Source organism: Canis lupus, chromosome 10 (genome assembly GCF_003254725.2).
Source record: "Canis lupus dingo isolate Sandy chromosome 10, ASM325472v2, whole genome shotgun sequence".
In the NCBI taxonomy this organism is placed as follows: domain Eukaryota; kingdom Metazoa; phylum Chordata; class Mammalia; order Carnivora; family Canidae; genus Canis; species Canis lupus.
In genome coordinates this window covers 16,600,636-16,628,387 of record NC_064252.1, presented here as the reverse complement: position 1 = coordinate 16,628,387, position 27,752 = coordinate 16,600,636, and the positions used below count along the sequence as shown (strand labels likewise).

At 42.4% G+C, this 27,752-nt stretch overlaps 1 long non-coding RNA gene across 4 annotated transcripts; it reads right to left on the bottom strand.

The window, feature by feature from the left end:
* Positions 1-415: 415 nt before the first annotated feature.
* On the bottom strand, positions 416-24,622 carry LOC112665234 (uncharacterized). 4 transcript variants are annotated; one of them, XR_003140284.3, is made up of 6 exons: positions 23,786-24,622; positions 23,549-23,683; positions 6,552-6,695; positions 5,618-5,702; positions 4,652-4,683; positions 416-2,621 (listed from the first exon to the last, which is right to left on the bottom strand). It is a non-coding gene; the product is annotated as an uncharacterized LOC112665234 (long non-coding RNA). The 4 variants fall into 4 exon arrangements; XR_007413392.1 differs by having other exon boundaries at positions 6,552-6,618; XR_003140286.3 differs by lacking the exon at positions 4,652-4,683.
* Between the last annotated feature and the right edge of the window lie 3,130 nt (positions 24,623-27,752).

The following is a 27,752-nucleotide window of genomic DNA, read 5'->3' as shown; positions in this document are numbered from 1 at the left end:
CAAGCCCAAGGTGGCGCTAAACCACTGAGCCACTGGGGCTGCCCAATTCTGGTCTTTTTATAGTTGAAAATCAGATTGTGTCACTTTCTAAAGTCTCCCCATCACTTTAAATACAAATCAAAATTATTACCATGACCTACAAGGCTTGACACTGCCAGACCTACAGTCCTCCATGTGCAGCCTCTTCTTCTGAGACAGTGGCCAACAACAGGCTTCAGCCTCTGCTCATGCTGCATCTCCATCCCTAGCCCCTGTGGCGGCATCTGAACCCACAGAGGTCAAATGCAGCTCCTTTTGGCTCCTTGGGTTCATTCCTTATCAGAACTGTAGGAAGCTGATAAAATACACTTGGCATCAAAATCTACAAATTATTTTTTATAAAGGTTTTATTTATTTATTCATGAGAGACCCAGAGAGAGAGAGAGAGAGAGAGGCAGAGACACAGGCAGAGGGAGAAGCAGGATCCATGCAGGGAGCCCGATGCGGGACTTGATCCTGGGTCTCCAGGATCATGCCCTGAGCCAAAGGCAGACGCTCAACCACTGAGCCACCCAGGCATCCCAAAATCTACAAATTCTTGAACAAAGATTTTCAGTTGGCTCAGATTTCCCATTTCAAGGCCCATTGTCAAACTTGCAGAGCTGAGAACTCTCAATTTCGTGTTCACTTCAATGAATGATGCATTTTTATCTGAGAATCTTGAAGCCAGGATTCCCAGAGACTCACGGGAAGGAGGAGGTATCTTGGCCCGAGCTATATTCCATACACCAAACACGACCAGGCCCGCCTTCTTCATGCCATCAGTGCTCTGCACATGGGCCTGTGAGTGCTTGGCTCCCTGAGCCCTCAGAGGTTCGTGTTTCTGTTCTTTTTTTCAATTCAACTAGTGAACATATAGCACACCCTTAGTTTCAGGTGTAGTGTTCAATAATTCATCAGTGGTGTAAGACACCCAGTGCTCTTCACCCATGCCCTCTAAAGAGCTAAACCGCTGAGCCACTCAGGCTGCCCCACCATTTCCATTTTTGAGAAGAGACACTGAGGCTCACAGGGGTTAAGTCACTGGCCAGAGATTATGTTTGTCTAGTATGTGGTTGAATGGGTCAGGGGCTGGTGTAGAGGCCTGAATGGCAGGCTGCAGATATGGTGGCACTGGTGGATTGAGAGCTTGTGGGAGCCAATGCCCTCTGATTCCTGCATCTGGAAAAGCTTCCCCAGAGTGTATGCTGTTGTGTCATAAATGGAGGACTTTGGAGAGTCACGTCAGGGAGAGCTTTGTTTACTTTTATCTCTATTTCATTACAGAAACTTTCAATAATACACAAAAGTAGGAAGAATACTAAGGGAGCACCTGGGTGGCTTGGTGGTTGAGCGTCTGCCCTCAGCTCAGGGTACGACCCTGTGGTCCTGAGATCGAGTCCTGCATCAGGCTCTCTGCATGGAGCCTGCTACCCCCCCTGCCTGTGTCTCTGCCTCTCTGTGTGTGTCTCTCATAAATAAATAAATAAATAAAATTTAAAAAGAATATTAAATAACATTCCATTTAACCTTATGCACTCATCTGCCAGCTTCAAAGTATATACGTGCATCCATCTTATTTAACCTGCTCACTCTCCTTTCCTCCTGCAGATTTTAAAGCAAATCCCAGGCATTATATTAATTTTATCTGAGGAAAACTTCAATATGTATTTATGATAATACATATTTTTTAAGATTTTACTTATATATTTGAGAGAGAGAGAAAGAGAGAGAATGAGAAAGAAAGACACAGATGGAGAAGGGGAGGCAGATTCTCTGCTGTGCAAGGAGCCTAATGTGAGGCTTGATCTCAGGACCCTGAGATCATGACCTGAGCCAAGGCAGATGCTTCACAGAGTGAGCCATCTGGGAGACCCTATGATAATAAGTATTTTAATCATGACCACAATTCTACAATCACATCTAATAAGATTTCTAACAATGCTTTAACATCAATACTTGGCTTATGTTCAAATTTCTTGATTTTATTTTTTTAAAAAAAAGAATCCTTCCTACAGTCGGTGTATTTAATCAGGATCCATAGAAGATGGACACATTGCACTTCTGGGCTGTAAACCTCTCACACTTCCCCTTTTCCCATGCCTTTTATTGTGTTGACAGGGGGTTATTTGCGCCTATAGAATTTCCCACATTCTGTGTTTACCTAAGTGGTATATTTGACTGAAGTGTAACCTGGATGCTTAAATATAGAGGCTTGGTTAGCTTCTTGCTTGTTGTTGTGCAGGGATCTTTCATCATGGTCTTGCATTCTTATCTCATGGTATCTGATTTTGTCAAACTGATGAATCTGGATGGAGGTTTTCAGATGATAGCGATATCCTGGTCATCACAATCATGGTGACAAGGAAACAACACCTGCCTGACACTTTGCTAAATGCTGCATGTATGTGTTTTCATTCCAATCTGTCTTCATTTTACAGAGGAAGTGGATGGACAGAAGGACTAAATATGAGATTACCTAGGCTACGCCGCTGGTATCTGATGAAGCTGAAATTAAGCCCAGATCGGTCTCACTGTGTTGTCTAAGTGTCTGCAGGGTTGGATAACTTGGGTGCGAGGAGGCATCCCACATGGGATGTTGTCTGGGGAACGGAAAGAGGGAGATTTAAGTGAGATTTAGTTTAAATGAGTCAAAGAGGGTGCCCCACAGCCCGGGCTCCTGAAGGAGACAACCAGGAAAGCTGTCTCTGACCTGTCTAGAGAAGGGATTCTGTGAACAAGGGCTATTTAGGGGTGTGTGTTAGGTATGGGTGATGCTTGCTTCATCCCTGTTCTATTTGATGGCAGGTATATGTGGAGTAGGGTAGAATTGTGAAGCCAAGCCAGGATCAATTGGGGAGGCTGAACTTGGCTGCCGAGAGGTGACCATGTGGGGGTCCCTGAGGGGTGAGGAATTCAGACCTCAGCCTATGTGTGAACCTGTCCTCAGAACAAGACACCATGGCCCACTTGTCAGGAAGTTCTGGTTGGCCTTGGGATTAGTATCCAAGAACGAGCGATGTTTGCGCTGGGATGGAAAGACAGGCCAGGAGGCCCAGTGGGAAAGGTCATGCTTTCTCATCATCAAGGAGGCTAAGACACGTAATCATAGCCTTAGAATAATTGTAGCTCTTACTGGATTCTCTTCTACTAGAAAAAAGTGTTGCCATTAGAATCAGAAGACCTGAATTTGTGTCCAGCCTTTAACACACTTAACCCTAAGTGTTCGTTGAAACTCAGTAGGCCTCTGTTTTCTCTCCTCCTTACTGGGGACAACCCCTTCAGAATCCACTCACTAACCAGTTGTGGTATGTTCCTTATGTGCCAGAAATTATGTCCTGAGAACTGGAAATAAAAAGTCATGATGGTGAGTCATGGCCCCTGTGCTCAAGAGCTATGGGTGAGGGGATTTCGAAGGAGCTTAAATGAGACAAACCACTGAGATTTGTTTATAAACTACTGCTGGATACCAAATGGGGTAAGGCCTCTTACTGATGGTTTGGATCTACTGTGCTTTTCATTGGATGCAGGGCAGAGTTTACCACAGAAGGTATGAAGAAGATGAAGAGGATCCCTGTCCTCAGAGCACTAGAATATTGGGGAGGAGGTAAATCACATACAAAAATGGCAACAGGACATGGCCAGAAAGTAAAAGTGTCACGATCAACTTATAAACAAAACATCATGGTTTCGGGACAGGAGAATATGGTGTTCAAAATGGAAGAGGTCATGTATCCGAAAGACTTCACTTTTTTTTATTTGTTTGTGTATTTTTTAGGATTTTACTTATTTATTCATGAGATGCAGAGAGAGGCAGAGACACAGGCAGAGGGAGAAGGAGGCTCCCTTCAGGGAGCCCATTGTGGGACCCTATCCCAGGATCCCAGGGTTGCACCCAGAGCTGAGGGCAGACACTGAAACCCTGCGCCAACCGCGCATCCCAAGGCTTCACCTTTGAATTGCATCTGGGAGACTGAGGCACCTGGAAAGATGGATTCTTAGACAAAACAACCTTCTGTCATTCAAAGATGAGCCAAAGAAATGGTCCAGCTTCCTGGCAAAAACACTGGGGAAATCATCCTCGAGGAGCCCATCAGCTGGGGAATCAGCTCCAAGCCATAAGTTCTTCTTTAGGCTAAAATTTCATGTGTGTCTCCAGATGTAAAGTATTCTCTGAAACCACAAATCCTACCTTCAAATTGACAATGCAAAAAGGAGACCAAAGGGGACTCTAGGTGATAGGGGTTCCCTGGCAAACTGAGCCTACATACCAAAGAAGCCTTTTGTAGAGGAGAGCCCCCGGTGCCTTAGAGGTCGTGTTTCCAGAAAGCAGCCTAGTCATGGCAATGCCTGGAGAGCATCCTTTTAGGGACCAGTGTGGGAGCAGTTTCCACTTTCCTGCCCAAGCTCCTGGATCCAACCTATGCCCTAAGATGTACTTGAGCAGCCTCAGGCAAACACCTTATGGTGGTGATGCCCAGAGAAGAATTGACAGGTCTTTAGGGGCTATCATAATGAAGCTGCACTATGACTATAGGCCTTTCAAAGTTAGAGAGAGCTCTAACCCTGCCACCTCATCAGATCATCATCATGGGGTTTGTTCAAGGTCACAGTATGGGGAGAATCAACGTACCTCTGATATGAGTCCTGTTTGTACTATGGTTCCTGGGGAAAGATAGAGGACTAGAGATGAGGCAAGTTTCCAAACCTGACTTCATTGCCCTTCCCCACATCTAACCCACATGCAAACAAGAGGGCTTAGTCCCTCTCTGTGAGGTTGTAAACTACTGTCATGTGCGAGTGACGTCAGAGAGCTGAGAGGTTTGCACCATGGCCAAGCAATGCTTGGGGTCCTGCCCAGGACCACTCCACAGAACCCAGGGGGTCAAGGACCAAGTCTCAGAGGTTATGAGACTGACTCAGGACATAGGCTGGTAAGCGGTGGGCACAAGCTCATCAGCGTTTGGTGCTTTCTTTTGATGACTTCCTCGAGGTATCCTCAGTGACCACGGTTCGTTCTCAGTGTCTATGTAGTATTTGCAGTGTAAATAACACACCTCCTTCCTCCTTAGTCTGGAGCTTTTCTGGGACAAGACCAAGGTCTCCTCCCTGGTGCATTTCTTCACAGCTGCCCTAGGTCTCCTCGCCTACATAAAGACAACCTTTCTTTATTGTGTCCCAATTGAAATATAGAAGAATTGCATGTGCCTACGTCCAAAGCACAACTCATCGCCATTGGTGAAGTATCTCCTGTGGGGCCGCCCACCGAGGGGTTCTCGCTGGGTTGCCTCAGAGCACGGAGAGCTGGGTTCCAGTGTGGCACTTTCCCTGGCAACCTGACCTATCAGAGTACCCTTTCTTCTCCTGCTCCCCTTGTAGACACAGATGTCGTGCTACCTGCAGCATCACCTCTGAGGTTTGCCCAGAATGTGCCTCCCTTCTGTCTGCACCACCTGTGACCTCTCCAACTTGTGAACTGCCTCTGTTCATGTGGTCTAAAGCCCCAGATATTCACATGATGTCAGAGACCAATGATCCATTCTGTAAATGAGGAAACTGAGATCCAGAGAGAATAAAATAAGAGGCAAGAATAAAGTACCTGGTAAGTTGGCTGCACAACAGGGTGGAGCCCTGGGCTGCTGGTCCTTGTTCTGATGCTGCTCTCATTTCCACACCCTGGCCCCCTAGGAAGAATAAGGAGGGAACAAGCTCTGAGACCTGGGTCCCGTGGCATTTCCCTTGCAGGATCTCTGGACCCACTTCTCCCTTGACGCATAGTAATGATGGTTCACATTTCCTGAGCACTTGCTGTGTACCAGGCGCTTGGCTCAATCCTTACTATGCTTTATATCATGTTATCCCTTACCACCAGTCCTAGAAAGTAAGTGTAATCATTACCCCCATTGTACAGAATAGGGAGCTGAGGCTTACAGAGTTTAGGTCATTTAAGGAATCAGCACATTTGTAGGGAGGAGTCTCAAATCAATTACATTCGATGGAGCTGTGAATAGGGACTGAGCCTGGCCACACAGCTTAATCAGAGCGATCTGTTCTGGGTGATGCAGAAAAAGAAGGGAAATGATTCTTCTGGATTTCCAGGGGTAGGTTCACTGAGTCCAGGTTGCTATCACTTCTGATCAGCAGGATAAGTTGGCAGGGGCTGCTCAGAGAAGCCAAAGTAAAGGACTGGTCATGTTAAATAAATGTATCACAAGCTACTCATCTTATCCCCAGTAGAATAAGTAAAACAAAACAAAACAAAACAAAAAAACAAACATACAAAAAAATCTTTCCTGACTAATGAGCAGAGAAGCATCATGTCATTATGTCAACCTCTAGGACATGATCTTCACATCACCTGATTAAAAATCATGGCCACAGTCACATCCAATTGTCCTCAAGAAGTTACATGCCCATGTATGTCTTTATATATCCACCTATAGATACACATACATACCCCAGGCTTATGCTAAGAGTTCATCTTTCCTCTCAATTTTGCCACTATATCAGTCACTAATGCCTATTGATCTTACATGCAAAATGGTTGTTGCTGCTCCATTTATTTCCCTTCAGTCTCCTCTTGTGTGAATTCAGTCTCCACTGTTGGAAGACAGAGATGGTTTATCATGCAAGTCCGTCAAGGTGCAGTGCTTCAGGAGAGTGGAGCACAGCCATAACTGTAGGGGGTAAGGGGTGATGTCAAGGGAGGCTCAGAGGCTGACCTGCCATCTTGCCTCCTCTCGCATCCTTTCCTAAGGCAGCCTCACCATGGAGAACCTGCCTTTGTATTCTATTCACATCTGTTCACTCTTGTTCATTCCTTTGTACTGTACTCCTTTACTCCCTTGTCTGTGTTTCTGGAATAGTCTTAAAGGTGACAGCTGATTTCTCCCTCTATCTCTGGTTCTATGTTCAGAATCTTGTGAGAAACTTTGTAAATATTGGCTTAGTTAATGAGAAAATGGGGTTCTGGTTCAATCTGGATCAATAACTCTGATTGAAGCAGCAATGAAGAGTTATGAATTAATGGGTCAGTTGTATTTGTAAAATAAGCCAGTAAATGATTTTTTTCTGTTGATATGTCAATAAGGGAATATCAGGTTATCGATATTTACACAAAGAAGTTGAAAATTAGCGCCCATGCAAGCTTACACAGAGATGCTTTTAGCAGCTTTATTCATAACCGCCAAAGGTCGAAAGAAACTGACATGTCCTTCAGTAGGTGGATGGAGAAACAAACTGTGGCACATCCAGATAATAGAATATTATTCAGTACTAAAAAGATATGGATTATCAAGCCATAAAGAAGACCTGGAATAAATTTTAATATATACTACTAACTGAAAGAAACTCCATTCTTAAGGGGAAGAATTTACAAACGGTACGATTCCAATTACATGGCATTCTGGAAAAGGCATTTCAAATCAATATGTATTGAGTTTTGACTACATTCAAAGGCTTTGTGAAGTTAGGCATCATTGCTCCTGCTCTGCATATAAGAAAACTGAGGCTAAAAATTAGTGAAAGGGAATAAAGGGAAAGGAAAGAAAATGAGTGAAAATATCAGTGAGGGTGGCAAAACATGAGAGACACCTAACTCTGGGAAATGAACAAGGGGTAGTGGATGGGGAGGTGGGCTGGGGGTTGGGGTAACTGGGTGATGGGCACTGAGGGGGGCACTTGGCGGGTTGAGCACTGGGTGTCATGCTATATGTTGGCAAATTGAACTCCAATTTTTTTTAAAGAAAGCCAGTTCAGAAGCACAATTAAAAAGTTATTGGTAGCTCTGGAAAAAAAGGACAAAGGATTCAAAAGACTTCATGACTGCATAATTCAGATCTAATCAGGCAGAAATTAAAAATCAATTAAATGAAATGCAATCCAAACCAGAGGTCCTAAGGATGAGGTTTTATGAAGTAGAAGAACGAGTGAGTGACATAGAAGACAAGTGATGGCAAGGAAGGAAGCTGAGGAAAAAGAGAAAAACAATTAAAAGATCATGAGGAAACATAAGGGAATTAAATGACAGCCTCAGAAGGAAAAAGCTACGATTAATTGTGGTTCCAGAGGGTGCCAAAAGGGACAGAGAATCAGAAAGTGCATTTGAACAAGTCATAGCTGAGAACTTCCCTATCTTGGGGAGGGAAACAGGCATGAGTTCCAAGATATAGAGAGATTACCCCCTAAAATCAATCAAAACTGTTCAACACCTCGACATTTAATAGTGAAACTTGCAAATTCCAAAGCTAAAGAGAAAATACTTAAGGCAGCAAGAGACAAGAGATCCCTAACTTATATGGGGAGAAATATTAGATTAACAGCAGACCTCTTCACAGAGATCAGGCAGGCTAGAAACAGTTCTAAGTAGAAACCATATCATAGAGGTATCAAATCAGAGGGAAAAAGATTTCCACTGTGATGGTCCATCATACGAAGACTGGGTTAGCAATAGAAGAGGGACTTACTTCTGTAGTTTAACATGCCAGTCATATAAACTGTCATTTATGGGTCTCACTGAATAAATCCCTGTAAAGATACAGAACATGTAGGATTCTCTTTTTTTAAGGGAGATAGGTGTGGGAAGGGACAGATGGAGAGAGAGAATCCCAAAATGGCCCGGAGCCTGATGTGGGGATCAATCCTGTGACCTTGAGATCATGACCTAAGCAGAAAAAAGATATCAAATGTTTAACCAACTGAACTACCCAGGTGCCCCTAGGTTACTCTTTATTTGCTCTTTTTAATTATTACTTCAGTGTAATTGAACACGTTAGACAATCATGAAATCTACATATTTTGAGTTAAAACACAAAACAAAAAATAAATAAAAACACAAAACAATTAAGCTATATTGTAAATACTTTGCCATTGGACCTGAATAGCTTAGGCTCTTAACAGATAATTAAAGCCATCAACGAAAAGGCTTCTTTAAGGAGTTGAGAAAGTGTTACCATTAATTGTGAGTGGGAGGAAAAAATTATGCGAAATCATATGTCCTTAAATATTCTTCTAAACACATGCAAGTATTTTTATAAAAATGGAATCCCAGGCAGTCCTGGTGGCTCAGCAGTTTGGCGCCATCTTCATCTCAGGGCATGATCCTGGAGACCCGGGATCGAGTTCTGCGTCAGGATCCCTGCATGGAGCATGCTTCTCTCTCTGCCTGTGTCTCTCAAAAATGAATAAATCTTTAATGATTGAAATTACCAGATAGGGTGACAGAACATGAGAGACTCCTAACTCTGGGAAATGAACAAGGGGTAGTGGAAAGGGAGGTGGGGCGGTTAGGGTGACTGGGTGACGCGCACTGAGGGGGGCACTTGACAGGATGTGCACTGGGTGTTATGCTATCTGTTGGTAAATTGAACTCCAGGGAAAAGAAAATTATAAAAAGAAAAAAATGGAATCCCTCTACATGGTTTATAATCTTTCTTCGACTTCCCAGGGCATCTTTTCAACTTAGTATATAAGGAGTCTATCGTAAATTTTTAAATAACTCAATGGAAAATTATTTTATTCATATACCATAATTTAACCAATTCCATGTAATATCTGATTATTAATTTTAATGTACTACAATGCTATAAAAACAGGAATTTTTAACATTTAAAAGTAAACCCATAGGTAAGTACTTAACTGTACTTTATTGGTTTTCTACAGATAAACTTTTAGATTTCTTTTAAAAACCAGGATCACAAAACATCTAATAACTCAGACACAAGGATGGTTTACCTTAAAACCCTAAAGCAAAAATTTTTTTTCTTGTTTTAATTTAAGTGAGCTCTAATGATTTATATTTGGTCACTCTGATAATTACTGAATGGATCACAAAGCTACCTTCAAACATATTAAAGTTCAACTGTTTCCCTTATTCAATACAGTTAGAATCTCTGTGACAATAAAAAGGAACTTTACTTCAAGTATTGAGATTCCATAATATTTAAGTCACAATGGGTAAGAAAGAATAAATGATGAAATGAACTAAAAATCCCACATATTTTTTAAACCCACCTATTTTTAAAGTTAGACCATAAATACACAATAAAAGTTGATTCTGTTGTTTAAAGAAAAGGAAAAAATCAACTCAGCAACAGTTCTTTGTTCATATAATCATATATATATACATATATATACATAATTATATACATCATAATATATATGTATCTATGTATCTTATTTCCTTTCTAAAGCAGATATTACTAATAGTTTTCCCAGAAGATAAAAATCATGAGTTAATCCCCATCAGCAAGAAGACAAATACTTTTTAAGATAACAATTTTCAAAAATCAAAAGAACAAATAAACAAGTAAACTCATCCTACTTTACCTTCCACATCTTTGACTTGAGTAAATCTACATTTTACATTCCTAAAATCAAGTTGATAAGCCTTTCTGCTTCTATCTAGTTATAAGAACTGAAGTTTTCCTCTCTGAAAATTAAAAACAGCATTAAGGAGAGCAGAGATCCAGAGGTCCTTACCTGCTTTATACCTATGTGATTGTATATGTCCCTGAGCTCTGTCATAAGTCTATCTGAAGCCTGCATAGACCTAGACACTGCACCCTGCAACATAAAAACTGCTGTTGACCAGGATCTATGGAGTCAAATAACTGAAAATTTCAGTAGAGAAACCTGAAATGAAAATATCCAAAGACATTATAAAAACAGATCATAATTAGACAATAAAAAATCAAAGAAGTTTAATTAATTGATGATTATGAAGTTTCAACAGGAATATAAAATGGGGAATAAGTCTGGCCTATTTCCTGTTTGTTAACATCTGAATAAAAAATGTCTAACCAGCACATCTATTTTACCACCGCTCCTGCAATAACCTATAACTTAGAATTAACCTATTTCAAACTCCACTTATTTTTTGAAATATTACTTTTTTTTAGGATTTTATTTTTTAGAGCACTTTTAGGTTCACAGAAAAATTGAGACAAAGTACAGGGAATTCCCATATAAGAGCTCCCACCACACACGGTCCCCCTCATGATCAATATCCCTCACCAGAAGGCACATTGCTTAAACTGAAGAGTCTACACTGACACATCATTCCTAGTGAAATCCATTATTATCTTAAGGCTCACCTTTGGTGCTGTACACTATATGGGTTTGGAAAATGCAAGGACACATATGCATCATTATATTAGCATACAGAATATTTTCATTGCCCTAAACATCTTCTGTGCTCTGTTTATCCCTCAACCTCAGATTAAATGAATACAATAAGACGGAAGAAGAGAGACTAATCTATCTCCATACAACATCTGGTATCTCCCTACATAGCAATTCAATCCTGGTTTCTGAACCTGTGTCTAAAGCAAAGGTCCTCCGATGTCATGGGTTGGGAGGAGTGGCAAGATGGTGGAAGAGTAGGGTCCCCAAGTCACCTGCCCCACCAAATTACCAAGATAACCTTCAAATCATCCTGAAAATCTATGAATTCGGCCTGAGATTTAAAGAGAGAACAGCTGGAATGTTACAGTGAGAAGAGTTCATGCTCCATCAAGGTAGGAAGACTGGAAAAAAGAAAGAAACAAAAGACATCCAAGGGGGAGGGACCCGCCAGGAGCCGGGCTAAGGCCAGGCGAGTGCCCCCTGGACAGGAAAGCACCGTCCTGGAGAAGCAGGAGCTGCACCAATCTTCCCGGGAGGAAAGGCACTCGCAGGGAGTTAGAGCGGGACCCCAGGAGGGGTGGGTATGCCCTCAGACTCCCTGGGACACTTATAGATACCTGTGCCCCAGGGAGAGTGAGCCGAGCTCCATAAAGGGCTGCATTGCATACACGGCTTGACCTGGGAGCAGCTCGGATGGGATCGGGTGGCGGCTCGAGGAGAGGGGGATGCGAAGCCCCTGCAGCAGCTCCAAGGAGTTCAGGCGGAGGCTCCGCAGAGAGGGGGCTGCCCGGCTGGCTGGGAGAGCCAATCCAACAGCACAGACCCGGGAGCACAGGGCACCAGGGACACAGCCCAAGATCCGACCTCTCTCTGGGACAGGCAGAGGCCAGGAGAGCCCAGGACAGCAAGGACACTCCTGCTCCAAGCTGAGCAGATCAGCAGGCCCGTCCGCGGAGCATCCAAGCCTCTGCAGGCTGAGAGCTCCATAGTTACTGCGGGAGCTGAATCCAGGGCTCCAGAGCTGGCCGCCGCCACTGTGGTAGTTCCTCCTGCGGCCTCACAGAATAAAGAACACCCACTGAGCCCTGCACCAGGCAGGGGGCAGAACAGCTCCCCCAAGAGGTAACACCTGAAAATCAGCACAACAGGCACCTCCCCAGAAGACCGGCTAGACGGACAAGATCCAGGGGAAGTCAAGGGAATTAAAGAATACAGAATCAGAAGATACTCCCCCGTGTTTTTTTCTTTTTGATTTCTGTTTCCTTCACCCACCCTTTTCTTTCTTCTTTCTTTCTTTCTTTCTTTCTTTCTTTCTTTCTTTCTTTCTTTCTTTCTTTCTTTCTTTCTCTTTCTTTCTTTCTTCTCTTTTTTTCTCTTTTTCTCTCTTTTTCTTCCATTATTCTTTTTGCTTTTTCTCTTTTCTTTCCATCTTTCTCTCCTCTCTTTTTCGCCTTTTCCCAATACAACTTGTTTTTGGCCACTCTGCACTGAGGAAAATGACTAGAAGGAAAACCTCACCTCAAAAGAAAGAATCAGAAACAGTCCTCACTCCCACAGAGTTACAAAATTTGGATTACAATTCAATGTCAGAAAGCCAATTCAGAAGCACTATTATAAAGCTACTGGTCGCTCTAGAAAAAAGCATAAAGGACTCAAGAGACTTCATGACTGCAGAAATTAGATCTAATCAAGCAGAAATTAAAAATCAATTGAATGAGATGTCGACCCAAACTAGAAGTCCTAAGGACGAGGGTTAACTAGGTGGAAGAACGAGTGAGTGACATAGAAGACAAGTTGACGGCAAAGAGGAAAACTGAGGAAAAAAGAGACAATTAAAAGACCATGAGGATAGATTAAGGGAAATAAATGACAGCCTAAGGAAGAAAAACCTACTTTTAATTGGGGTTCCCGAGGGCGCTGAAAGGGACAGAGGTCAAGAATATGGATTTGAACAAATCATAGCTGAAAACTTTCCTAATCTGGGAAGTGAAACAGGCATCCAGATCCAGGAAATAGAGAGATCCCCCCTTAAATCAATAAAAACCTGTCAACACCTCATCATTTAATAGTGAAGCTTAAAAATTCCAAAGATAAAGAGAAGATCCTTAAAGCAGCAAGAACAAGAAATCCCTGACTTTTATGGGGAGAAGTATTAGGGTAACAGCAGACCTCAAACAGAGACCTGGCAGGCCAGAAAGGGCTGGCAGGATATATTCAGGGTCCTAAGTGAGAAAAACATGCAACCAAGAATACTTTATCCAGCAAGGCTCTCGTAAGAATGGACAGAGAGATAAAGAGCTTCCAAGACAGACAGGAACAGAAAGAATATGTGACCTCAAAACCAGCTCTGCAAGAAATTTTAAGGGGGACTCTTCAAATTTCCCTTTAAGAAGAAGTCCAGTGGAACAATCCACAAAAACAAGGACTGAATAGATATCATGATGACACTAAACTCATATCTTTCAATAATAACTCTGAACGTGAACGGCCTTAATGACACCATCAAAAGGCGCAGGGTTTCAGACTGGATAAAAAAGCAGGACTCATCTATTTGCTGTCTAAAAGAGACTCATTTTAGACAGAAGGACACCTACAGCCTGAAAATAAAAGTTTGGAGAACCATTTACCATTCAAACGGTCCTCAAAAGAAAGCAGGGGGAAGCCATCCTTATATCAGAAAAACTAATATTTACCCCGAAGACTGTAGTGAGAGATGAAGAGGGATACTATATCATACTTAAAGGGTCTAACCAACAAGAGGACTTAACAATCCTCAAAATATATGCCCCTAATGTGGGAGCTGCCAAATATATCAATCAATTAATAACCAAAGTTAAGAAATACTTAGATAAGAATACACTTATACTTGATGACTTCAATCTAGCGCTTTCTATACTCGAAGGTCTTCTAAACACAACACCTCCAAAGAAACGAGAGCTTTAAATGATACACTGGACCAGACGGATTTCACAGATATCTACAGAACTGTACATCCAAATTCAACTGAATACACATTCTTCTCAAGTGCACATGGAACTTTCTCCAGAATAGACCACATACTGGGTCACAAATCGGGTCTGAACCGATACCAAAAGACTGAGATCATCCCCTGTGTATTCTCATACCTTAATACCTTGAAATTGGATCTAAATAACAAGAAGAAGTTTGGAAGAACTTCAAACAGGTGGATGGTAAAGACCGTCCTGTTAAAGGAGGAAAGAGTCAACCAGGAAGTTAAGGAAGCATTAAAAAGATTCATGGAAACTAATGAAAATGAAGATACAACCGTTCAAAATCTTTGGGATGCAGCAAAAGCAGTCCTGAGGGGGACATACATCGCAATAGAAGCATCCGTCCAATAACTGGAAAGAACTCAAATACAAAAGCTAACCTTATACATAAAGGAGCTAGAGAAAAAACAGCAGATAGATCCTACACCCAGCAGAAGAAGAGAGTTAATTAAAATTCGAGCAGAACTCAATGAAATCGAGATCAGAAGAACTGTGGAACAGATCAACAGAACCAGGAGTTGGTTCTTTGAAAGAATTAATAAGATAGATAAAGCATTAGCCAACCTTATTAAAAAGAAGAGAGAGAAGAATCAAATTAATAAAATCATGAATGAGAAAGGAGAGATCACTACCAACACCAAGGAAATACAAACGATTTTAAAAACATATTATGAACAGCTATACGCCAATAAATTAGGCAATCTAGAAGGAATGGATGCATTTCTGGAAAGCCACAAACTACCAAAACTGGAACAGGAAGAAACAGGAGAAAACCTGAACAGGCCAATAACCAGGGAGGAAATTGAAGCAGTCATCAAAAACCTCCCAAGACACGAGTCCAGGGCCAGATGGCTTCCCAGGGGAATTCTATCAAACGTTTAAAGAAGAAATCATACCTGTTCTACTAAAGCTGTTTGGAAATATAGAAAGAGATGGAGTACTTCCAAATTTGTTCTATGAGGCCAGCATCACCTTAATTCCAAAACCAAAGACCCCACCAAAAAGGAGAATTACAGACCAATATCCCTGATGAACATGGATGCAAAAATTCTCAACAAGATACTAGCCAATAGGATCCAACAGTACATTAAAAAAACTATTCAACATGACCAAGTAGGATTTATCCCCGGGACACAAGGCTGGTTCAACACTTGTAAAACAATCAATGTGATTCATCATATCAGCAAGAGAAAAACCAAGAACCATATGATCTTCTCATTAGATGCAGAGAAAGCATTTGACAAAATACAGCATCCATTCCTGATCAAAACTCTTCAGAGTGTAGGGATAGAGGGAAAATTCCTCAACATCTTAAAAGCCATTTACCAAAAGCCCACAGCAAATATCACTCTCAATGGGGAAGCACTGGGAGCCTTTCCCCTAAGATCAGGAACAAGACAGGGATGTCCACTCTCACCACTGCTATTCAACATAGTACTGGAAGTCCTAGCCTCAGCAATCAGACAACAAAAAGACATTAAAGGCATTCAAATTGGCAAAGAAGTAGCCAAATTCTCCCTCTTCGCCGATGACATGATACTCTACATAGAAAACCCAAAAGACTCCACCCCAAGATTGTTAAAATTCATACAGCAATTTGGTAGCATGGCAGGATACAAAATCAATACCCAGAAATCAGTGGCATTTCTAAACACTAACAATGAGACTGAAGAAAGACAAATTAAGGAGTCAATCCCATTTACAATTGCACCCAAAAGCATAAGATTCCTCAGAATAAACCTACCCAAAGATTCCTCGGAATAAACCTACCCAAAGAAAGAAATTGAGGAAGACACAAAGAGATGGGAAAATATTCCATGCTCATGGATTAGCAGAATTAATATTGTGAAAATGTCAATGTTACCCAGGGCAATATACACGTTTAATGCAATCCCTATCAAAATACCATGGACTTTCTTCAGAGAGTTAGAACAAATTATTTTAAGATTTGTGTGGAATCATAAAAGACCCCAAATAGCCAGGGGAATTTTACAAAAGAAAACCATAACTGGGGGCATCACAATTCCAGATTTCAGGTTGTACTACAAAGCTGTGGTCATCAAGACACTGTGGTGCTGGCACAAAAACAGACACATAGATTAATGGAACAGAATAGAGAACCCAGAAGTGGACCTTGAACTTTATGGTCAACTAGTATTCAATAAAGGAGGAAAGACTATCTATTGGAAGAAAGACAGTCTCTTCAATAAATGCTGTTGGGAAAATTGGACCTCCACATGCAGAAGAATGAAACTAGACCACTCTCTTTCACCCTATACAAGGATAAACTCAAAATGGATGAAAGATCTAAATGTGAGACAAGATTCCATCAAAATCCTAGAGGAGAACACAGACAACACCCTTTTAGAACTCAGCCACAGTAACTTCTTGGAAGATACATCCGCGAAGGCAAAAGAAACAAAAGCAAAAATGAACTATTGGGACTTTATCAAGATAAGAAGCTTTTGCACAGCAAAGGATACAGTCAACAAAACTAAAAGACAACCTACAGAATGGGAGAAGATATTTGCAAATGATGTATCAGATAAAGGGCTAGTTTCCAAAATCTATAAAGAACTTATTAATCTCAACACCAAAGAAACAAACAATCCAATCATGAAATGGCAAAAGACATGAACAGAAATCTCACAGAGGAAGACATAGACATGGCCAACATGCACATGAGTAAATGCTCTGCATCACTTGCCATCAGGGAAATACAAATCAAAACCACAATGAGATGCCACCTCACACCAGGTAGAATGGGGAAAATTAACAAGGCAGGAAACCACAAATGTTGTAGTGGATGCAAAGAAAAGGGAACCCTCTTACACTGTTGGTGGGAATGTGACCTGGTGCAGCCACTCTGGAAAACTGTGTGCAGGTTCCTCAAAGAGTTAAAAATAGACCTGCCCTACGACCCAGTAATTGCACTGTTATGGATTTACCCCCAAGATACGGATGCAATGAAACGCCGGGACACCTGCACCCCGATGTTTCTAGCAGCAATGTCCACAATATCCAAACTGTGGAAGGAGCTTCGGCATCCATCGAAAGATGAATGGATAAAGAAGATGTTGTTTACGTATACAATGGAATATTACTCAGCCATTGGAAATGAGAAATACTCACAATTTGCTTCAACGTGGATGGAACTGGAGAGTATTATGCTGAGTGAAGTAAGTCAATCGGAGAAGGACAAACATTATATGTTCTCATTCATTTGGGCAATATAAGTACTAAAATGGATTATTGGGGGGAGGAGGGCAATGAATGGGAAAAATAGAGAGGGAGACAAACCATGAGAATCCTAACTCTGTAAAATGAACAAAGGGTTGGGGAAAGGTAGGTGGGCGGGGGGCATGTGGTGACTGGGTGATGGGAACTGAGAGGTCACCTGTTGGGATAAGTACTGGCTGTTATACTGTGGGTTGTAAATCGAATTTCAATATACATGAAACGTCAAAGATTCAGGTTACCAAAATTTTGGAAGGTATTTTAAAGGTTTACCCATAAAACTGGAGGGTATTATGCTGAGTGAAGTAAGTCAGTCGGAGAAGGACAAACTTTTTAAAAAATTTTATATATATGCCCTTAACAATGAAACGGAAGGTATAGAAGACAGACAAAATCGACCATTTTAAGTAGTTTTTGTGCACAAACCGCAACAGGTACAATTTGCCTAATCAATTGAGGTAACAGCAAAACTGAATAGGCCCCTCCCTCGGGCCTGATTTTTTTTTTTTTTTGAAGAATTTCAGAAGAGCAGGTGTTACCACTCCTTCAGTGTTTGGTCGAAATTCCTGTGAGGCCATCTGGTCCTGGACGTTTGTTTGTTGGCTATTTTTATTACTGACTCAATTTCCTTGCTGGTATTCTGTCCATTGAACTTTTCACCTACTTCCTCCTTCAGTTTTTGTAGCTTCTAGACTTCTAGGAATTTATCCACTGCATGTAGGTTGTCCAATATGCTGGCCAATAGTTTTTCATGATATTCTGTTTCAATCATTTAATGAATGTATGGAATTGGCTGTAATTTCTCCTTTATCCTTTTTGATTCTGTTTGAGTGCTTCTCCCTTCTTCTTTCATGAGTCTAGCTACAAGATTATCATTGTGTTGAGCTTCAAGGAACTAGATAGTGGTTTCGTTAATCTGTTCTACTGGTTTTTACTTTTGTTTCTGTAACATATATTTCAGCTCTAATTTTTAGTACTTGTGGCCTTCTGCTGTTTTTTGGTTTTATTTACTGTTCTTTTAAGAGTCCTTTAGTGTAGGTATATGTGGTTTGAGATTTTTGTTTGAGGTAGGTCTGTATTGCAGTAACCTTCCTTCTTTAGGATCCATTTTGCTGTCTCTCAAAGATGCTGGACAATGGTCTTGACATTTTTATTTGTTTCCATGTAATTTTTTCTGTCTTCTTGGAGTTTTCCTTTGATGCATTCATTGTTTACTAGCATGGTGTAAACCACGTGTATGTGTTTTTTTACAATTTTTTTCTCTTGGGATTGATTTCTGGTTCCACAGCATTGTGCTCAGAAAAGATGCTTGGTATGATTTCAATGTTTTTTAATTTCTCAGACTTGTTTTGTGGCCTGATCTGTGACCTATGCTGAAGAAGGTACCACGTGCACTTGAAAGGAATGAGTATTCTGCTGTTTGAACAAGTTTGAACCAGTGCATTAGTCCAAGTAATTGTTTCCTTTTTGATTTTCAGTTTGGGTCATCACTCTATTAATGTAAGAGAGGTGTTAAAGTCTCCTACTATTGTTGTATTACTGTCAATTAGTTCCTTAAAGCCTAATTGCTTTATGTATTCAAGTGTTCCCTATGTTGTGTGTACATATATTTAAAACTGTTAAATCTTCTTGCTGTGAGGTCTCCACTTTATTACATAATGTCTTTCTTTGTCTCTTACTACACGCTCCATTTTAAAGTGTGTTTTGTCTGGAAGAAGTGTTCCTACTCCTGCCTTCTTCAAACAACCTCTTGAGTGATAAATATTTTTCTCCATCTGCTCACTATCATTCAGCAGGTGTCTGTAGATCTGAAGTGAATCTCTAATAGTCAGCATATAAGTGAAACTTGTTTCCTTTTGTTGGTGCTGTTGCTGTTGTTGATTGAAAGAGTTTAGTTTGTTTTGTTTCATTTTTTAGAGTTTTGTTTGTGAATCCACCCTGTCACCCTATGTCTTTTCATCAGAGTGTTTTGTCAATTTACATTCATAGTAATTATTTTTTTATTGGAGCTCAATTTGCCAACATATAACATAACACCCAGTGCTCATCCCATCAAGTGCCCCACCCCAGTGCCCATCACCCATTCACCCCCACACCGTGCCCACTTCCCTTTACACCAGCCTTTGTTAATTTCCCAGACTTAGGGGTCCCTCATGTTCTGTCTCCCGTTCTGATATTTCTCACTCATTTCTTCTCTTTTCCCCTTATTCCATTTCACTATTTTTTATATTCCCCAAATGAATGAGATGATATAATGTTTGTCCTTCTCCAATCGACTTATTTCACTCAGCATAATACCCTCCAGGTACATCCATCTCAAAGCAAATGGTAGGTGTTTGTCGTGTCTAATGGCTGAGTAATAGTTCATTTCCCAGAGTAAGAAGTCTTTCATGTTCTGTCTCCCTTTCTGATATTTCCCACTCATTTTTTCTTCTTTCCCCTTTATTCCTTTTCACTATTTTTATATTCCCCAAATGAATGAGACCATATAATGTATGTCTTTCTCCGATTGACTTATTTCCCTCAGCATGATAGCCTCCAGTTCCATCCACGTCGAAGCAAATGGTGGGTATTTGTCGTTTCCAATGGCTGAGTAATATTCATTGTATACATATACCACATCTTCTTTATCCATTCATCTTTTGATGGACTCCAAGGCTCTTTCCACAGTTGGCTATTGTGGACATAGCGCTATAAATATCAGGGTGGAGGTGTCCCAGCATTTCATTGCATATGTAACTTTGGGGTAAATCCCCAGCAGTGCAATTGCTGGGTTGTAGGGCAGATCTATTTTTACCTCTATGAGGAACCTCCACACAGTTTTCCAGAGTGACTGCACCAGTTCACATACCCACCAAAAGTGCAGGAGGGTTCCCCTTTCTCCACATCCTCTCCAACATTTGTGATTTCCTGCTTTGTTAATTTTCACCATTCTTACTGGTGTGAGGTGATATCTCATTGTAGTTTTGATTTGTATTTCCCAAATGGCAAGTGATGCAGAGCATTTCCTCATGTGCTTGTTGGCCATGTCTATGTCTTCCTCTGAGATTTCTGTTCATGTCTTTTGCCCATTTCATGATTGAATTGTTTGTTTCTTCGGTGTTGAGCTGAATAATTTCTTTATGGATCTTGGATACTAGCCCTTTATCTCATACGACATTTGGAAATATTTTCTCCCATTCTGTAAGTTGTCTTTGAGTTTTGCTGACGGTATGTTTGCTTTGCAAAATCTTCTTATCTTGATGAAGTCCCAATAGTTCATTTTTGCTTTTGTTTCTCTTGCCTTCATGGAAGAATCTTGGAAGAAGTTACTGTGGCCGAGTTCAAAAAGGGTGTTGTCTGTGTTCTCCTCTAGGATTTTGATGGAATCTTGTCTCACATTTAGATCTTTCATCCATTTTGAGTTTATCTTTGTGTATGGGGAAAGAGAGTGGTCTAGTTTCATTCTTCTACAAGTGGATGTCCAATTTTCCCAGCACAATTTACTGAAGAGACTGTCTTTTTTCCAGTGGACAATCTTTCCTCCTTTGTCGAATATTAGTTGACCATAAAGTTGAGAATCTACTCCTGGTTTCTCTGTACTGTTCCATTGATCTATGTGTCTGTTTTTGTGCCAGTAGCACACTGTCTTGATGACCACAGCTTTGTAGTACAACCTGAAATCTGGCATTGTGATGCCCCCAGGTCTGGTTTTCTTTTTGAATATTCCCCTGGCAATCCAGGGTCTTTTCGGATTCCACACAAATCTTAAATAAAATGTTCCAACTCTCTGAAGAAAGTCCATGGTATTTTGATAGGGATTGCATTAAAATACAAATCTAAAAAAAAATAAAAAAAATAAAAAAAAAATCTATCACGCTGTAGGAGCACCACCATGGTCCAGGTCACAACGAAAGCCCCGCTGAAGGTGAGCTCACATTCCAGAATAAGGGAACAGACGAGCAAACAATCCATGTGAGAGGATGGTCAACAGGTATAAAAAAGGGCTTATTTACACAAACACTTCACCAATAATTTCATGTCATGAAAGGCGTAGAACAAAAACGTGAAATTCTATTAAAAGGTACAAGACACTGAAGAACAGATGCCAAAAGAAACAAACAACGAAACCAACCCCAGAAAGAAAAATGGAGTCATTGAGATAAAGAAATCAGTGGATAGTATACACTTCAGATGGACACTACGTACTTTTTAAACATTGTATATATTTAATCACGAGAGACACAGAGAGAGACAGGTAGAGACACAGGCAGGGGGAAGGCAGGCTCCAGGCAGGGAGCCGGATAAGGGGCTCCTTGCCAAGACTCCAGGAACACGCTCTGGGCCGAAGGCAGGTGCTAAACCGCTGGGCCACGCAGGCATGCCCAAGATGAAGGATTTGAACCAGTGCATGCGGGCAGAAAAAAGTGAGGCTCCACAAAGGAAAGGTCCGACTGACGCTTGAAAGTCATCTTTATTTATCCACGCAGCACACAGGCTGGGTTTCAGGAACGAGGCTGAGATGGGCGCTGAACACTCCGCGTGGCGATCATCTTCTCCCAAGCTCCACACTTTAGCGTTGTGGATCGCGATATCGCTGTGCACCCTGACATGGTACAGCCTGTGGTCATCACGTTCCGGGCTGACCCAGAGAGGAGATCGTGGGCATCCAAAGGATGCCCCAGGGGAGGGAGGGCGACTTGGGCTCCGAGTCCGTGGGGCCTGGGCCAGCACACCCCAGGGGCTCAGCACACCATCATAGGATGAAAGAATGGACGTTGTTGACGTGGTTACACGGAGAAGCAACAGCAAGCAATCTGACACGTCCATCTTAGAGAAGCTGTAAGATTAACTTACACAATTAACTTAATGGATCCATTTTCCTCAAATTTACCAGGAGGGCAGAAGTTGGGGGTGTTTGAGTGTGGCTTCCCCAGTGTCCCCACAGTGGGAGTGGTGTGGTCTCATGTCCGGGAGGGGTGCCAGAAGATTTGCTATTGGAGTGGTGTAGAGGGGGCCCTAAGTTACATTGGGGCTGATGGAGCTCTCTCAGGCTCAGCTCCCCTTGTGTAGGTTGGGCTTCCCCGCTGGACCCTTTGGTCTCCCAGTCTGCTCTCCACGGAGTGATGCCCCACAGGCGAAGAGAAGCTCCAGTAAATGAGGAGCTTTTTACTAAGGCCTTCCTTCCTTCCGTCTCTCCCTCCTTCCTTCCCTGCCTATTCCTTCCTTCCTTCCTTCCTTCCTTCCTTCCTTCCTTCCTTCCTTCCTTCCTTCCGTCCTTCCTCCTTCCTTCCTATCTTTCCTCTCCTTCCTTCCTTCCTTCCTTCCTTCCTTCCTTCCTTCCTTCCTTCCTTTCTTCCTTCCTTCCATCACTTCCTGCATTCCTCCCTTCCTCTCGCCTTCGGTCCACACCTCCCTCCTTCCCTTGATTTCTGAGAACTGAGCTCTTTACCCCAATACCCCGTAGGCAGGCCTGTGGCAGAGACACCCGCCCGGACTAGAGTTAGAATGGGGTGAGAGGACCACGCCCCACAATAGAAAGGCAAGAGCTAAGGATTTTTGGCTCCTGTGGTAAGTCTGGTATCCGGTAGTAGCAAAATTATTCTTACGAGTTCTTAAAGGAGTCATGGGTATTCTTGGCTCTTTGGCCTGTCGTTGTAAAGTACAATCAACTCCTCACGTTTCCTGAAGATATGTGTTAGAATTTTGAGTGATCTTCCACTGAATCTATATATTGCTTTATGTTGCCGATTTTAAGATATATATATAATATACATATATATAGTAATATAGATATAGATATAGATATAGATATAGATATAGATATATAATCTGTTTATTTGATGCTATCATCTGGAAAGGATAGGCATGTATACTTTCCTTCTAGGCTTTGGTGCCTGCCATTTTCTGGAATTCAGGGGTTCAATGGTCAGAGCTTCAATGAGATCATAATGGAGGGCCCCCTTCCTTTTGGCAGGAGGCATTTCTGAAAGGCAAAAAAGTCCCTAGTCCATTTCCACAAATCCTAGGGTGCAGAACAATAGAGACTTGTAGGAACCGCACCAAGGAACCTTGTATCCTTCTATGTTTATAATAGGGGTTTTGTGCTTGTGTGGGAGTTCTTAGAGGTCACCCATTCCGGCATTCACTTTCATCAAGGGCAGATCAATAGGACTCACCCGTGTAGATTTCAGATGACATGATTTCCACTCACTCTTCTCTACCTTGTGTCCCTGGTCTTGCTGTTTGCTCGGTGGTCACAGTCCAAATTCCATGGAGAAACCAGTTATAAATGTAGAATTCATTCAGGCCGTCTAAGTAGGAAAGAGAGGAAAGAAACTGGTTTTTGGCAGAGACGATCTTGTAAAGGTATCTCTGGCATCTGAAGGCGATTTACAAGGATGAAGATAACATACACAGAATAATACGATAACCATGTTGTGGGTGAAAACACCAACATGGACAAGGGTTACCCTCCGAGCTAAATGTTGATTGGCTTTGTCTTGAGTTCCCAACATTCACCAAGTGAAGCTCCTGCGGATCGATTGTTCTGGCAATTCTGGATGATATCAGAACCGTCCCACTCACAGGGAAATCATCTCTCCAGGATAGGATTTGTGTATCACGGAGGTCTGGATGGAGTTGGCTGGAATGTTGGGGAGGATAAGACTTTAACGTCTACTTAGGGCTGGGAGGGGGAGTAGGGAGCAAAGAACAAACTGGAGTAACGGAGAACAGTAGCGGGAGAAAAGGAGCGGGGGCTGGAGGTTTTGGAAGGAATAGAGCAATATTTGGGTGGGGAAACCTGTACGTTAGGGCGGCAAGGAGGGACAGCACTATGAACAGGAGGGAAAGAGATAGGCTTATGAGTTGAGAGAGGTGGCCGACGCTGGAGAGTATTCTGTGGATGAAAAGAGTTACACACAAGAGGAAACTTCCTCGGACAATGAGAGGAGGAAGGAATAGAGTAGATAGGAGGACACCGGGGTTGAGGGGAGGAAGGAATAGAGTGGGTAAGTGGAGCCCGGTGTCGTGAGGAGGAAGGAAATGAGTGGGGAGTTGGAGCTCGGGGTGGAGAGGAGGAAGGAATAGAGTGGATAGGTGGAGCCTGGGGTGGAGAGGAGGACGGAATAGAGTGCGTAGGTGGAGCCTGGGGTCGAGAAGAAGAAACCCGAGGCAGCTTTTTTGTCATGTCTCCAACGGCCTTTGGCTAGTTACTCATCTTGACCAAATGAGTAACTGGACATAAGCTCAGACTTACCCCATTATTTATGTCCCAAGCTAGGCCGTGCATCATCCCCTGGCTCAAAGCCCATTATGATATGTTTGTGCCCCTCCCTCTGGGCACGTACGCAGGCTCACCAGCCATGGGCATGGCCCCGGGTGCGAGGTTGGAGAGTGATCCCAGGAAATAGCAGACAGAAGAAATGTGATAGGGGTCCCTAGGCCTTGGGAGAACATGTAGTGTTGCCCCTCACTACACAAAGATCGATCAAAGGGCTGTGCTGCAGTCAGGGGCTGGGCACCAAGAGAATGCATCAGAAGCAGGTGTGGGTAATGTGGGAAGTACATGCCACCAGATACTTAACTTATTCCCTTCTCCAAAGCCCTCCTACATCACTTAGAACACTCCATGAATATCAGTGATATTATTATTTTTTTAAAATTTTTTAAATTTATTTATGATAGTCACACAGAGAGAGAGAGAGAGAGAGAGGCAGAGACACAGGCAGAGGGAGAAGCAGGCTCCATGCACCGGGAGCCTGACGTGGGATTAGATCCTGGGTATCCAGGATCGCGCCCTGGGCCAAAGGCAGGCGCCAAACCACTTCACCACCCAGGGATCCCTATCAGTGATATTATTAAGAAGTCTAGATGAATAGCTGGAAAACTCCCTGTTTCCTTAGACGGTTTCAGGACTTTCTGTTTCTTGAATCTCCTGGCTTTAACTGTAACCTGCATTTTCCATGAAAATACTGCTTCCTTTACATATGTCTTAAATAGGGACCCTTCCTCCCAAACTCTACAGTACTTCGAGTTGCGGATGTAGAGTGTTTTCCTTGTCTCTTCTGACACCTTCAAGCTATTATTCCCCTTCCTCCTTAGGAAATCTCTTGTTCCATAGAAACTTTGCTACTCACCATTTCCCTGGCACTCCAGATCTAGATACCCGTTTTCTCTATGAAAACCTTGCGCTTATCTCAAAGTCTTAGTCTTGAGTCCATTATCTTCTTCTTCAAAAAAAATATTGATTTATTAGAGAGAGTTAGCCAGAGAGAGAGAGAGAGACAGAGAGACAGAGAATGACAGCGAGAGCAGGAGGGAGGGAGAGAGAGGGAGAGAGAGGAGGCAGTGTGAGAGAGAGAGAACAAGCTGAGGAGGGGCAGAGGGAGAAGTAGAAGGAGATGTTCCACTCAGTGTGGAGTCTGACATGTGGCTTGCTCCCAGGAACCCAGGATCATGATCTGGAGCAGAGGCAGATGCTCAACGCACTGAGCAACCCTGGCACCCCTTGAGTCCATCATCTTGAGTGACTGTCAGCGTATACGTAGATGATCCCGTTGAATCGACAGTGTCCATGTAGATTCAATTCTTTGGCTTATCCTTTGATTTCTTTATCAATAATATCCACCCATCCATTCTACCTCAGCTGCTTATGGCCATACCTGGTGTTTTCCAGTACCCAAGAATGATCCCACTTCTGAAATCATGTACTCATACGTTGCATTTTCTGACTACTACTTCCTGAGCTTACAATGTAATCACTGAATTGTTCCTACTTCATGGAGACTACAACCACTGACCCTTCCTTTCTTCTTATTGATTCTGATTCCTTTCATCTTGATTTCTCTCCTCACCCACTTCAGAGTCTATCATTCCTAATTTCAATGATTTTCTTCCCAAAGTCTATGCTCTCATGCCAGATCTCTTTATTCTGCTTTCTTGGGCAGAAAGTCCCCAGTATGACAGATCCCAGCAATTTGATATTCTGATGTTGATGAATGCTGCTGGAAAAAAAATGTCATTCAACGAGGAAGATACAAAATAATACCCATAATTCTCAATACCTGTAAGACTGTTCATGGTGAGATTTTTTTTATCAGAGTTAGAGAAATATGCCAGACAACCTTAATGCAAGTCAATAAGGACTTAGGCACACTGTAGTGCAGCCATGAGAAACTGCTCTGCATCACTTGTCATCAGGGAACTACGAATGGATCCCACAATGAGATACCACCTCACACCAGTGAGAATGGGGAAAATTAACAAGGCAGGAAACCACAAATGTTGGAGAGGATGTGGAGAAAGGGAACCCTCCTGCACTGTTGGTGGGAATGTAAACTCGTGCAAGCCCTCCAGAAAAGTTTGCGGAGGTTCCTCAAAGAGTTAAAACTAGATCTGCCCTACGACCCAGCAATTGCACTGTTGGGATTTACCCCAAAGATTCAGATGCAATGAAAAGCCGGGACACCTGCACCCCTATGTTTCTAGCAGCAATGTCCACAAGAGCCAAACTGTGGAAGGAGCCTCAGTGTCCATCGCAAGATGAATGGATAAAGAAGATGTTGTTTATGTATACAATGGAATATTACTCAGCCATTAGAAACAACAAATACGGAATCCCTGGGTGGCGCAGCGGTTTGGCGTCTGCCTTTGGCCGAGGGCGCGATCCTGGAGACCCGGGATCGAATCCCACGTCAGGCTCCCGGTGCATGGAGCCTGCTTCTCCCTCTGCCTGTGTCTCTGCCTCTCTCTCTCTCTCTCTCTCTCTCTCTCTCTGTGACTATCATAAATAAATAAAAATTTAAAAAAAAAAACAAATACCCACCATTTGCTTCAAAGTGGATGGAACTGGAGGGTATTATGCTGAGTGAAGTATGTCGATCGGAGAAGGACAAACATTATTTGTTCTCATTCATTTGGGGAATATAAATAATAATGAAAGGGAAAAAATAATAATGAAAGGGAATATAGGGGAAGGAAGAAAAATGTGTGGGAAATATCAGAAAGGGAGACAGAACATAAAGACTCCTAACTCTGGGAAACGAACTGGGGGTGGTGGAAGGGGAGGAGGGCAGGGGGTGGGGGTGAGTGTTTTACGGGCACTGAGGGGGACACTTGACGCGATGAGCACTGCGTGTTATTCTGTATGTTGGTAAATTGAACACCAATAAAAATTATTTTATTAAAAAAAATAATAAACCTAACCCTCACCATAAAGCTGTGGCCTAACCCTGAGGCCTAACCCTAACCGCTAACCCTGAGGTCTAACTCTAACCCTCACCCAACCCCCTAACACTGAGTCCTAACCCCTAGGCCTAACCCTGAGGGTTAAACCTAAATCCTAACCCTGAAGCCTAACCCTAACCCTAAACATGAGGC